Source organism: Dendrobates tinctorius, unplaced genomic scaffold (genome assembly GCF_039654945.1).
Source record: "Dendrobates tinctorius isolate UK_male_01 unplaced genomic scaffold, ASM3965494v1 ptg000151l, whole genome shotgun sequence".
NCBI classification, from domain to species: Eukaryota; Metazoa; Chordata; class Amphibia; order Anura; family Dendrobatidae; genus Dendrobates; species Dendrobates tinctorius.
In genome coordinates, this window is record NW_027361818.1 from 3,979,124 (window position 1) to 3,992,627 (window position 13,504).

At 41.7% G+C, this 13,504-nt stretch overlaps 2 non-coding genes across 2 annotated transcripts; both read left to right on the plus strand.

The window, feature by feature from the left end:
* The first annotated feature begins 3,226 nt into the window (after positions 1-3,226).
* Positions 3,227-3,298, plus strand: TRNAW-CCA (transfer RNA tryptophan (anticodon CCA)). Its single transcript has one exon. It is a non-coding gene; the product is annotated as a tRNA-Trp (tRNA).
* Positions 3,299-5,426: 2,128 nt separating this feature from the next.
* TRNAW-CCA (transfer RNA tryptophan (anticodon CCA)) lies at positions 5,427-5,498 on the plus strand. Its single transcript has one exon. It is a non-coding gene; the product is annotated as a tRNA-Trp (tRNA).
* Positions 5,499-13,504: the final 8,006 nt, after the last annotated feature.

The window sequence follows — 13,504 nt, forward strand, 5'->3', positions numbered from 1 at the left end:
AAATGGTCAATAATGTTGAGGTCTGGGGATTGTGGGGGCCAGATTAGATGCTCAACTTCATTAGGTAAACGATGATTCGTCTGAGAATATCACATGTTTCCACTGCTCAAGGTACCAATTCTGGAGGTTTCTACACCACTCTAAACGCTTGGAAACATTTGTCATTGAGAGAAGCGATTTTCGAATTGCAGCTCTTCCATGGAATCCAGATTTGTGCAGCTCCCAACGAACAGTTTATGTGGAAACTGGGTTTTTTAGGTGTTCATTGAGCTCAGCAGTGATTTTCAGAGCAGTGTTCTTGGGCTTCTCTCTCACAATTCGCTTTAGAGTCCGACGGTCTCTCTCAGTCAACTTCGACTTTTGGCTGGACCTGTGCTTTGCTGTGGACGTTTTTCCTTCTCTTTCAAACGCAGTCATGACTTTGGAAATAGTACCTCTTGACACACCAAGCATTCAGGCACTTTCTGTTACACCAGCACCTGCCATACGAGCACCAATAATTTGGCCTCTTTGAAAACTCGAGAGGTCTGCCATTGGTATCAGGTTCTTACAATTCTGCAAAACAAGCAGTTAATTTTCATACACATATCACATTACACAAATAATCAACTACAAAACATTACTATATTTCACGGTTTGCATGTTTATAACATGTTCGAAGATTATGATGCCAAAACATTAGGTGTTTTCCATTATTTTGTCCAACCCTTGTATTTTATCATTTACTTTTCATGTGAAGTATGGGATCAACTGTGCTTATCAACCGACCTCGTGGCACAACTGTAGCGCATCTGACTCCAGATCAGAAGGTTGCGTGTTCAAATCACGATGGGGTCAAGCAGGTCTTACATTTTTCCATATCTTGATTTATGTTTAGGTTAATATTGAAAACATGTCATTGGAAGTTGAGTTCAAAACATTAATGTAATAAATGCCAGAAGCACCTATTAGTTTGTTCACACCATTGTCATCGGTAAATTTGTAAGAAAAAAGGGTTTATTACTAGATTCTAAATATTTAAATAGAAATCACTGAATCTGAATGTGAAGATCTTAATTCAATTGTCGGGCATCTGACTCCATATCAGAAAGTTGTGTGTACAAATCACGTCGTGGTCAAGCAGCTCTTTCATATTTGTATAACTTGATCGATGTTTGGGTTTAGATTGAAAACAGAAACTGGGTAATCCAACTGAAAATAGATTAACACGACATTGTTATCACCTGTCAGCACAGTGTTTAAAAATCTGGGGGGGTTTAATTCTATAGATTAAAATCTTATAAACAATACTTGGATGAGAAATATTATTTGGAATTGAGTTTAAAACATTAATACATGTAATAAATGCCAGGAACACCTATCACTTTGTTCATACCATTGTTATCTTTGAATTTGTAAGAAAAGCGGGCATATTACTAGAATCTAAACTTTAAACTGGAAATCCCTGAATATGAACGTGAAGATCCAAATTCATCCTTGTTATTACTTTTCCAAACTGTGATTTAAAGCAGCAGTTTTCACAATGGTGTCCATATATTTCCTCATGCACTTTACATGTTAATTATGGGAGCAAACAAGCAAACATTACATCTGACCACGTAGACTGATGGTAGTGCGCCATACTCCAGGTCAGAAAAATATCTTATCCACAATCCTTTGATGAGATACATCATTGGGAATTGAGTTCAAAACATAGAAAATTAAAGGCAAGTCAGAAACAACTATTAATTTGTTCATACCACTGTCATCTTTGAATTTGTAAGAAAAGAGGGTTTATTACTAGATTCTAAATTTTTAACTAGAAATCCAAGAATCCGAATGTGAAGATCTTAATTCATCCTTATTTATATATTTTCTAAACTCTGATTAAAAGGAGCAAATTTCAAGATGGTGACCATATACAGGGGTTGGACAAAATCATGGAAACACCTGGAAACATCAACAAAAGTTAGTTTAATATGGCGTAGGTCCACCTTTTGCGGCAATTATAGCCTCAATTCTCTGAAATATGACTTCATACAAGGTGTGAATTGTTTCCAAAGGAACTTTAGCCCATTCTTCAGTTAAAACACCCTCCAGTTCTTTTAGCGATGATGGCGGGGGAAATCGACGTCTAACTTGAATCTCTAAAATCGACCATAAATGCTCAATAATGTTGAGGTCTGGGGATTTTGGGGGCCAGATAAGATGCTCAACTTCATTAAAATGTTCCTTGTGCCATGCTTTAACGATTCTAGCTGTATGAATTGGTGCATTATGATCCTTTAAGATGGAGTTCCCCTCCAAAAACAGTGCTTGATTCGTAGGATGCACTTGGTCACACAAAATGTCAAAATAATCTCGACTGTTAATTCTTCCATGAAGGGATATCATTGGCCCGGTGGATCTCCACGAAATAGCACCCCGGGTCATCACAGAACCTCCACCATGTTTTACGGTTGGGGGAAGGCATTCTGGATCGAATGCTTCTTTCGGCTGTCTCCAAACGTACACTCGGCCGGAGGTCGGAAATAGGTAAACGATGATTCGTCTGAGAATATCACATGTTTCCACTGCTCAAGGTACCAATTCTGGAGGTTTCTACACCACTCTAAACGCTTGGAAACATTTGTCATTGAGAGCAGCGGTTTTCGAATTGCAGCTCTTCCATGCAATCCAGATTTGTGCAGCTCCCGATGAACAGTTTTCGTGGAAACTGGGTTTTTTAGGTGTTCATTGAGCTCAACAGTGATTTTCAGATCAGTGGTCTTGCGCTTCTCTCTCACAATTCGCTTTACAGTCCGACGGTCTCTCTCAGTCAACTTCGAATTTTGGCTGGACCTGTGCTTTGCTGTGGACGTTTTTCCTTCTCTTTCAAGCGCAGTCATCACTTTGGAGATAGTACCTCTTGACACGCCAAGCATTCAGGCACTTTCTGTTACACCAGCACCTGCCATACGAGCACCAATAATTTGGCCTCTTTGAAAATCCGAGAGGTCTGCCATTGGTATCAGGTTCTCATCAATGTTCTTACAATTCTGCAAAACAAACAGTTAATTTTCATACACATATCACATAGCACAAATAATCAACTACAAAACATTACTATATTTCATGGTTTGCATGTTTATAACATGTTCGAAGATTATGATGCCAAAACGTTAGGTGTTTCCATTATTTTGTCCAACCCCTGTATTTTATCATTCACTTTTCATGTGAAGTATGGGAGCAACAAAGATTTTCAACAGACCTCGTGGCGCAACGGTAGCGCGTCTGACTCCAGATCAGAAGGTTGTGTGTTCAAATCACGTCGGGGTCAGGCAGATCTTACATTTTTCCATATCTTGATTTATGTTTAGGTTAATATTGAAAACAGTTAAAGTGTAGTTCAACTGACAAAAGTTAACTTGACTTTGTTGCAACCAATCAGCAGAGTTTAATAAATTGCCTTTTTTAATTCTATAGATTATAATCTTTTCAAGTGTTCTTTGATGAGAATTGTCATTGGAAGTTGAGTTCAAAACATTAATGTAATAAACGCCAGAAGCACCTATTAGTTTGTTCACACCATTGTCATCTTTAAATTTGTAAGAAAAAAGGGTTTATTACTAGATTCTAAATTTTTAAATAGAAATCACTGAATCTGAATGTGAAGATCTTAATTCAATTGTCGGGCATCTGACCCCATATCAGAAAGTTGTGTGTTCAAATCACGTCGTGGTCAAGCAGCTCTTTCATATTTGTATAACTTGATCGATGTTTGGGTTTAGATTGAAAACAGTATCTGGGTAATCCAACTGACAATAGATTAACACGACATTGTTATCACCTGTCAGCACAGTGTTTAAAAATCTGGGGGGTTTTAATTCTATAGATTAAAATCTTATAAACAATACTTGGATGAGAAATATTATTTGGAATTGAGTTTAAAACATTAAAAAATATCTTATCAACAATCCTTTGATAAGATATATCATTGGGAATTGAGTTCAAAACATATAAAATTTTAGGCAAGTCAGAAACAACTATTAATTTGTTCATACCATTGTCATCTTTGAATTTGTAAGAAAAGACGGTTTATTACTAGATTCTAAATTTTTAACTAGAAATCCAAGAATCCGAATATGAAGATCTTAATTCATCCTTGTTTATATCTTTTCCAAACTCTGATTAAAAGGAGCAAATTTCAAGATGGTGACCATATACAGGGGTTGGACAAAGTCATGGAAACACCTGGAAACATCAACAAAAGTTAGTTTAATATGGTGTAGGTCCACCTCTTGCGGCAATTATAGCCTCAATTCTCTGAGGTATGGATTCATACAAGGTGTGAATTGTTTCCAAAGGAATTTTAGCCCATTCTTCAGTTAAAACACCCTCCAGTTCTTTTAGCGACGATGGCGGGGGAAATCGACATCTTACTTGAATCTCTAAAATCGACCATAAAAGCTCAATAATGTTGAGGTCTGGGGATTGTGGGGGCCAGATTAGATGCTCAACTTCATTAGAAACAGTGCTTGAACCGTAGGATGCACTTGGTCACCCAAAATGCCGAAATAATCTCGGCTGTTAATTCTTCCATGAAGGGATGTCATTTGTCCGGTGGATCTTCACGAAATTGCACCCCAGATCATCACAGAACCTCCACCATTTTTTACGGTTGGGAGAAGGCATTCTGGATGGAATTCTTCTTTCAGCTGTCTCCAAACGTACTCTCGGCTGGGGTCGGAAATAGTTAAACGATGATTCGTCTGAGAATATCACATGTTTCCACTGCTCAAGGTACCAATTCTGGAGGTTTCTACACCACTCTAAATGCTTGGAAACATTTGTCATTGAGAGCAGCGGTTTTCGAATTGCAGCTCTTCCATGGAATCCAGATTTGTGCAGGTCCTGATGAACAGTTTTCATGGAAACTGGGTTTTGTTGGTGTTCATTGAGCTCAGCAGTGATTTTCAGAGCAGTGGTCTTGCGCTTCTTTCTCACAATTCGCTTTAGAGTCCGACGGTCTCTCTCAGTCAACTTCGACTTTTGGCTGGACCTGTGCTTTGCTGTGGCCGTTTTTCCTTCTCTTTCAAATGCAGTCATTACTTTGGAGATAGTACCTCTTGACACGCCAAGCATTCAGGCACTTTCTGTTACACTAGCACCTGCCATACGAGCACCAATAGTTTGGCCTCTTTGAATATCTGAGAGGTCTGCCATTGGTATCAGGTTCTCATCAATGTTCTTACAATTCTGCAAAACAAACAGCTAATTTTCATGCACATATCACATAACGCAAATAATCAACTACTAAACATTACTATATGTCACGGTTTGCATGTTTATAACATGTTCGAAGATTATGATGCCAAAATTTTAGATGTTTCCATTATTTTGGACAACCCCTGTATTTTATCATTCACTTTTCAAGTGAAGTATGGGAGCAACAGTGCTTTTCAACTGACCGTGTGGCGCATCGGTAGCGCATCTGACTCCACATCAGAAGGTTGCGTGTTCAAATCACGTCGGGGTCAAGCAGATATTACATCTTTCCATATCTTGATTTATGTTTAGGTTAATATTGAAAACAGTAAATGAGTAGTCTAACTGACAAAAGTTAACTTGACTATATTGCAATCTATCAGCAGAGTTTAATAAATTGCCTTTTTTAATTCTATAGATTATAATCTTTTCAAGTGTTCTTTGATGAGAATTGTCATTGGGAATTGAGTTCAAAACATTAATGTAATAAACGCTAGAAGCACCTATTAGTTTGTTCACACCATTGTCATCTTTAAATTTGTAAGAAAAAAGGGTTTATTACTAGATTCTAAATTTTTCAATAGAAATCGCTGAATCTGATTGTGAAGATCTTAATTCAACTGTAGTGCTTCTGAATCCATATCAGAAAGTTGTGTATTCAAATCACGTCATGGTCAAGCAGCTCTTTCATATTTTTATAGCTTGATCGATGTTTGGGTTAAGATGGAAAACAGTATCTGGGTAATCCAACTGAAAATAGATTAAGACGACGTTGTTGACACAGGTCAGAACAGTGTTTAAAATTGTGGGGGTTTTATTTCCATAGATTAAAATCTTATCAACAATACTTTGAAGAGAAATATTATGAGGAATTGAGTTCAAAGCATTAATACATGTAATAAATGCCAATAACACCTATCACTTTGTTCATACCATTGTCATCTTTGAATTTATAAGAAAATCAGGCTTATTACTAGAATCTAAACTTTAAGCTGGAAATCCCTGAATCAGAACGTGAAGATCCTAATTCATTCTTGTTATTACTTTTCCAAACTGTGATTTAAAGCAGCAAATTTCACAATGGTGTCCATATATTTTCTCATGCACTTTAGAAGTGAATTTTGGAAGCAAGCAAGCTTTACAGGTGACCTCATAGACTGACGGTAGTGCGCCTTACTCCTGGTCAGAAGGATGCATGTTTAAATTATGTCATGTTCAAGTATCTCTTTCATCTTTTTAAAAGTTGATCGATGTTTGGGTTAAGTTTGAAAACAGAAACTGCGTATTCTAACTGACAATAGATTATCATGATCTTGTTGCCACCTGTCAGGAAAGTGAAAAATTGCTTTTTTAATTCTACAGAATAAAATCTTGTCAACAGTCCTTTGATCAGATATATCATTGGGAATTGATTTTAAAAAAAATTTATGGCAAGTCAGAAACACCTATTAATTTGTCCATACCATTGTCATCTTTAAATTTGTAAGAAAAGAGGGTTTATTACTAGATTCTAAATTTTTAACTGGAAATCCCTGAATCCGAACATGAAGATCTTAATTCATCCTTGTTTCTATCTTTTCCAAACTGTGATTAAAAGTTGGTGATGAGCGAATATCTTTGTACTCTGTGTACGTGGCGAGCACCGAGCATTTCCGCGATTACTCATCAGGAACTCGGGTCTCCACCCAGCAATTTTGGTGGACTTTAGAGACCGAATCACGCTGCAGGGATTGTCTTCCAGGCTATGAAATGCAGCAGCTATCTTTGTTGTGGTTGTGCAGTGATTGGCTGGCCAGACAGCATTATCAGGGGTATAAGAGACTGGGCGCCGCCCTGCTCGGCGCATTCAGCTCCTGATTTAGATGTAGGGACAGCTGCTGCCAATATAAGGTCTGAATTGGGCATTTATTAGTTAGTGTGAGGTCTACCACCCTATACTACTCACATCCAGCTAAAGCAAGAGTCCTTCTAAGGACTAATTCCAGAATATATAGGTTCCAGTGTTAGGTAGGCAGGGTTGTGTATGTAGCTCTATACACATCAGTGCAAGGCCTGCAGGCACTGTATGTGTGCATACAGATCATTGCATACAGTAAGAGGGTCCATTTCCATCCTGTGTTCTGGTGCTTCTGCTATCTGTGAGATATATTAGTCATATATAGCTAGCCCCAGGTGTAATTGAAATACAAGCCACACATTTTTTGTATGGTATTTCTGTGTTAGCTGATATCTGTGTGTGCTCAAAGTTTGGCCAGTTTATAGCCATTTTCTTTTTTTTTGCCTGGCTGTCACTGTAGTTAAATACAGCAGTTTTTAGCCCCCCAAAAAACAAATGCAGGCCACACATTTTTTGATATGGTATCTCCGTGCAGCTCATATCTGTGTGTGCTCAACGTTTGGCCAGTTTACGTTCGTTTTCTTTTTTTGGCCTGGCTGTCACTGTAGTTAAATACAGCAGTATTTAGCACCCCCAAAAATACAGGTGACACATTTTTTTGGTGTGGTATCTCCGTGCCAGATCATATCTGTGCGTGCTCAAAGTTTGGCCAGTTTACAGACATTTTCTTTTTTGGCCTGGCTGTCACTGTAGTTAAATACAGCAGTAGTTAGTCCCCCCAAAAATACTGGCCACACATTTTTTGGTGTGGTATCTCCGTGTCAGCCCATATCTGTGCGTGCTTAAAGTTTGGCCATTTTACGGCCATTTTCTCTTTTTGGCCTGGCTGTCACTGTAGTTAAATACATCAGTAGTTAGTCCCCCAAAAATACTGGTCACACATTTTTTGGTGTGGTATCTCCGTGTCAGCCCATATCTGTGCGTGCTTAAAGTTTGGCCATTTTACGGCCATTTTCTCTTTTTGGCCTGGCTGTCACTGTAGTTAAATACATCAGTATTTAGCCCAAAAAAATACAGGCCACACATTTTTTTGGTGTGGTACCTCTGTGCCAGCTCATATCTGTGCGTGCTCAAAGTTTGGCCAGTTTACGGCCCCTTTCTTTTTTTGGCCTGGCTCTCACTGTAGTTAAGATACAGTAGTATTTAGCCAAAAAGAAAAAAAACAGGCCACACATTTTTCATAGTGGTATCTCCGTGGTAGCTCATTTCTGTGCGTGCTCAACTGTTGGCCAGTTTATGGCTGTTTTCTTTTTTTTGCCCTGGGTGTCACACTACTCATATGCAGCACTATGCTGAATTATTTTAAAAAACAGGCCACGTTATACAGTGGGGTCAATCCATTACATGCCTCATATATCCATGTGCCAAAAATTAAGGCATTTTAGGCCTACCTTCCCTTTTTTGGGCAGTATATCACTCTCGTAATATCCAGCTGTCTTTTTTTATACAAAAAATAAAAAAAAATTAGACTGTCTGTTATCTCAGGCTGAGGCCTGGTTTATCTGTGGTGTAAAAATCTTGCTTCGCAGGCATCCGTTGCACAGTTCTTTCTGCTAGCCTTGTTCTACTCATTTTGTGCTTTTGAAAATTTACAGAAAACCTAAAAAAAATTAATACAGCCTGTTATCTCAGGCTGAGGCCTGGTATATCTGTGGTGGAAAAATTTTCGCTTTGCAGGCATAATGATCACATATAATTTTTCTCCAAATAAATCTATTGGTATTGAGCTTTTCAAATATTTCAGTAGTCCTTTTAAAATGGGCAAAGCAAGGGGCAAGGGACGGGAAAGTGGACAAGATGCTGATGGTGCCTGCAAAGGATGAGGCCGTGACCAAGCTGAAAGTGGGCCACAGCAAAGACCCACATCTTCACGCTCGACCTTCCTGTCCCTGCTTCTAGGGGACCACACCACAACACTATTGAAGCCAGAGCAGTGTGAAACAGTTGCTGGTTGGATAGCGGATAATGCTTCCAGTCACTTAGCTACCACCACCATGTCTTCCACGCGGTCAAGTCTAAGTAGCCATGAGTGTGGACTGGATATTAGTCACCCTGATCCTCCTTCTTCCCACCATGACAAGTGCTCTGAGACAACAGATCCCACACTCGGACACTCCGAAGAGCTGCTCAGTTTTCCATTTGGAGATTGGTGCCTCTCGCCCTCTTCACTTGAAGCGGGGCAAGATGATATTCCATGTAGCAATGCACAAATCTTTGAGCAGCCACAGTCACAAGAGGTGGGCGATGATGAGACACAATTGCTGGAAAGTCAGGAGGAGGAGCAGGGTGCGGATGTGAGAGATGAGGTGGTGGATGACATAGTGACTGACCCAACCTGGCAGAGGGACATGCAGAGTGAGGAAAGCAACACACATGGGGAAGGAGACATATCACCCCTACAGGCAGGAAGAAGCAGCGTGGTGGCTGCAGACAGAAGGCGTGCATCCATTCCCAGTAACACCAACAGGACGGAAGTTGCCATTCAAACTGTTAGATCTTCACAAGTCTGGTTATTTTTAAAAGACTCTGCCGATAAACCCAAACAGGCCATTTGCAGCACTTGCCATGCCCACATCAGTAGGGGTAGCAAAATTACCAACCTGACCACCACCAGAATGATTAGGCACATGGCAGCAAAGCACCCGACCGACTTTATGGGCCAAACCCCAGGCTCCAGGAACACTGTCTGCAACTCACAACATTGCTTCCTCCACTGTTTTGCGTACAAGCCAATCCCCAGTTCACTGTGCCTGTGAAGATGCCTTGGGCCCTGCACCTGTTGTTGCACACAGTCAACCAGCACCATCATTAAGCCCGTCCATGTCCTTGTCCCAGCCCAGCCCTCAGTTGTCTATACCCCAGTCATTGGAAAGCAAGCAGAAATACCTAGTCAATGCAACACAGGCCACAGTACTTAAGTCGCACATTTCTCATCTGCTTGTGCTCGAAATGTTGCCTTTTAGGCTCATTGAGACAGAAACTTTCCACAGCCTGATGGTGGCGGCTGTCCCAAGGTATCTGGTCCCAAGTCATCACTATTTCTCCTATTATACCACACTGGCATTACACCAGCATGTGTCCCACAACATTACCCGTGCCCTCAACAATGCTGTTATTGGGAAAGTCCACCTAGCAACGGACACGTGGACAAGTACCTGTGGGCAGGGAAGGTCCATTTCACTGACGGCACACTGGGTTAACATAGTGGAAGCCGGGACCCATTCATAGCTTGGAATGGAACACACCCTCCCCATGCCGAGGATTGCGGGCCCTCAATCAGGGTTGTCCCCACAATCTACAGCTCCTGCAACTCCTCCTCTTCCTCCTCTTCTTCAGCCTCCATCTCTGAAATGAACACATCAGTCAGAAGCTGGAAGCACTGCAGCACTGCCTCAGCCAAGTGGCAACTGGCTGTGCTGAAGCTAATCTGCATAGGTGACAAACCACACAATGCAGAAGAGTTGTGGACAGCACTGAAAGAGCAGCTAGATATTTGCATGACACCACTGAACCTACAGCCAGGCATGGTCGTGTGTGACAATGGCTGGAACCTGGTTGCAGCTCTGAGGCAAACTGAGCTCACACACATACCTTGCCTGGCCATGTGCTTTACCTCGTGATTCAATGTTTTCTCAAAAGCTACCCGGAGCTTCCAGATCTGGTAGTGAAAGTACGCCATCTGTCTGCCCATTTAAGAAAGTCAGCTACAGCTTCAGCCATCATTGCCATGCTTCAGGAGCATTTGCAGCTTCTGGCTCTCCCACTGCTGTTTAATGTCCCCACGCATTGGAACTCTACACTGCATATGTTGGAAAGGATTTGCAAGCAGAAGAGGGCAGTTGTTGACTACCAGCATCAACAAGGCCATCGATATTCAGTTCAGACTCCACACATAAGACCTCAGGAGTGGACATGGATTTCAGACATATATACCCTCCTCCAGAACCTTGAGGACTGCACCAAGATGGTAATCGGCGATCACACCATAATTAGCATCACCATCCCACTTCTCAGCATTCTGAAACCTCAAACCTCTCGGCTCACAGTAAAAGTTGATGCATTGCAGGCAGTGCATGAAGACATAGAGCAAGGAACCTGGTCAAGGTTTGGTGAGTTTACCTTTCATATGCAAGTTTTTTTAATTTTTTCTTATGTTAGCTGTTCAGATTTAGTGTTAGGGGCTTGCAAAATCTGGGGATCCTTGACGTTTGGATTGGGAGCTTCTCTGTCTTGTCCAAAATAGTAACGAATACCCCATGTCTTTTTATCTTTTTGCACTTTTTATCATTTTTGCAGGATGCAGCTAGGCCTCTTTATGTTGGCTTGGTTTTTTCTGTGTGATGCATGTATATAGTGCAGAACAACCCGTCTGCTAATACTATGGGCGTGATCAATAGGCTGCTCAGACACTTTGCACCGCACTGTGTGACTGATGTCCTATGCAAGACTTATCTGTGTGCATTTTTCCCACTAGGCAGCCAGCACCTCTTTTGTTGGGTTACTGGCTGTCTTCATCAGTGGGTTGCACCTGTGCTGCCCTAAGCCTTTATCAATGGAGGTCTGCTGCATCCTGCTAGTACATGAGTCAGGTTTTGGTGAGTTTACCATTCATATGTAAGTTTTTTTGAATTTTTTCTTATGTTAGCTGTTCAAATTTAGTGTTAAGCTGGAGTCACACATAGCGACTCACCAGCGATCCCGACAACTATATCAACATGTCAGGATAGCTGGTGAGTTGCTATGTGATTGCTGGTGAGCTGTCAAACAGACAGCTTCACCAGCGATCAGCACAGCAACGCCGAGTGAGCGTCGTCGCTGTGTTCGTTAGTTACCAGCGCGCTGATGCAGGGAGCTGGTAACTAACGTACACATTGGGTATCCAAGTCCGGGAGAGGAGAGAGTATGAGACGGTACTGTGGAGGACAGCGGAAGCCTGGAGGAGACAGGGATGAAGGCGAACTGCAAGGAAAGGAGACACAAAGGGTTAGCAGAGGCTCAGACAGAGGAACCACGGGGACCAGAAGAGAGGGCTGAAGCAAGCTAGCGGTGGCGAGCAGGGCCTAGACACAGCGAGAAAACTAACTCGATAGTCAGGCGCCTCCACTAAGGGAGGGCGGCCTAAAAGGCCTGATGGTAGGGTCTGATTCGTCTGGGGGAGGGTACGGATCAGGTCACACTGGCAGGCGGCGGTACAGCAGGGACGCGTGGTCTAACCCTCCGGCGCGTGTGCAGAGGAACAGAGCATGTGGCCGAGGGAAGAGGAGGAGCGCGCCGGGAAGCCATCTGCCGGAAAGCAAGAGGACCAGAGGCGCGCATCGGAGCAGTGACAGTGGAGGAACCTGGGCCGGAGGCAGAGGCGGTGAGTGCAGAAGCGGCAGCGGGAGCCGTGGAACGAGGAGCGGTGCTGACACAATCTTATTTCGAAAAACACATACACTATATGAAGAGAAAGTACAGAGATCTGTATAATGATATTTGCACACTTATACCTAAATGACATCCTCTACATCTATCGGCAATAAGGTTTGTGAAGACATCAAAGTATATCTTAATTACCCATACGACTATATTTTTGCAAACCAAAAAGAATTGACTTTTTATCTGTTTATTGGCTTGTGGATTTAAGTGTTTATCTCTGGTGGGTCAAGAAGACAGACTTGCATACCATTTAACATACTGTGTAAGTCTGTAATAGTGTATTGTATATAGTGTGTGTTTATCTTTGTTAATTGTCTGCTCATATGCTAATTGTGTATTGTATTCTATAATCAGTTTGTTGACTTCGAAGGTAGATAGGGAAAGACTGTGAGAGTGGACTCAAGGACACTGGATAACTATAAAGATAGATCACACGCCTCGAGTATAAGAACTCAAGAGACAGAGTGAGTAGTTCTCATCTCATCAGACAGGGCTACCAGTTGGACATTCTGCAAAACACTCAGTGGACTAGAGGACTGAAGCCAATTCATCATGGTACCATTACGAGGGACAAGGATCTATGATTCTATAGGAATCAATCTAGAGGTTGTCAAGGACACAGATCTGATCCAGTGACCATCTCTTAACCATGGATACGTTTGGAGAAAGCCAAGTTTTGGGACCCGCCGGTTGCCTGGTTCCATGGAGATGGTCTGATAAGCCAGGCTGTTATGAATGAGTCACCGTAGGAGGCAAAAACAGAAATACTAGCTAAGTCCAGAAAACCAGAGAAGTTGGCAGCTATTGGATTGCAGACCCCTGAACCTAACAACAACAACTAGCAGTAGCCATGGGGGTTCCTACGGTGCCCTTGACCCCTCGATCACAGCCGGAGAACTACATAGCCTAAAGACAGAAAGGGAAATCTAAACTGCTCCAGAGCAGACCCCAAAGCAATAGGCA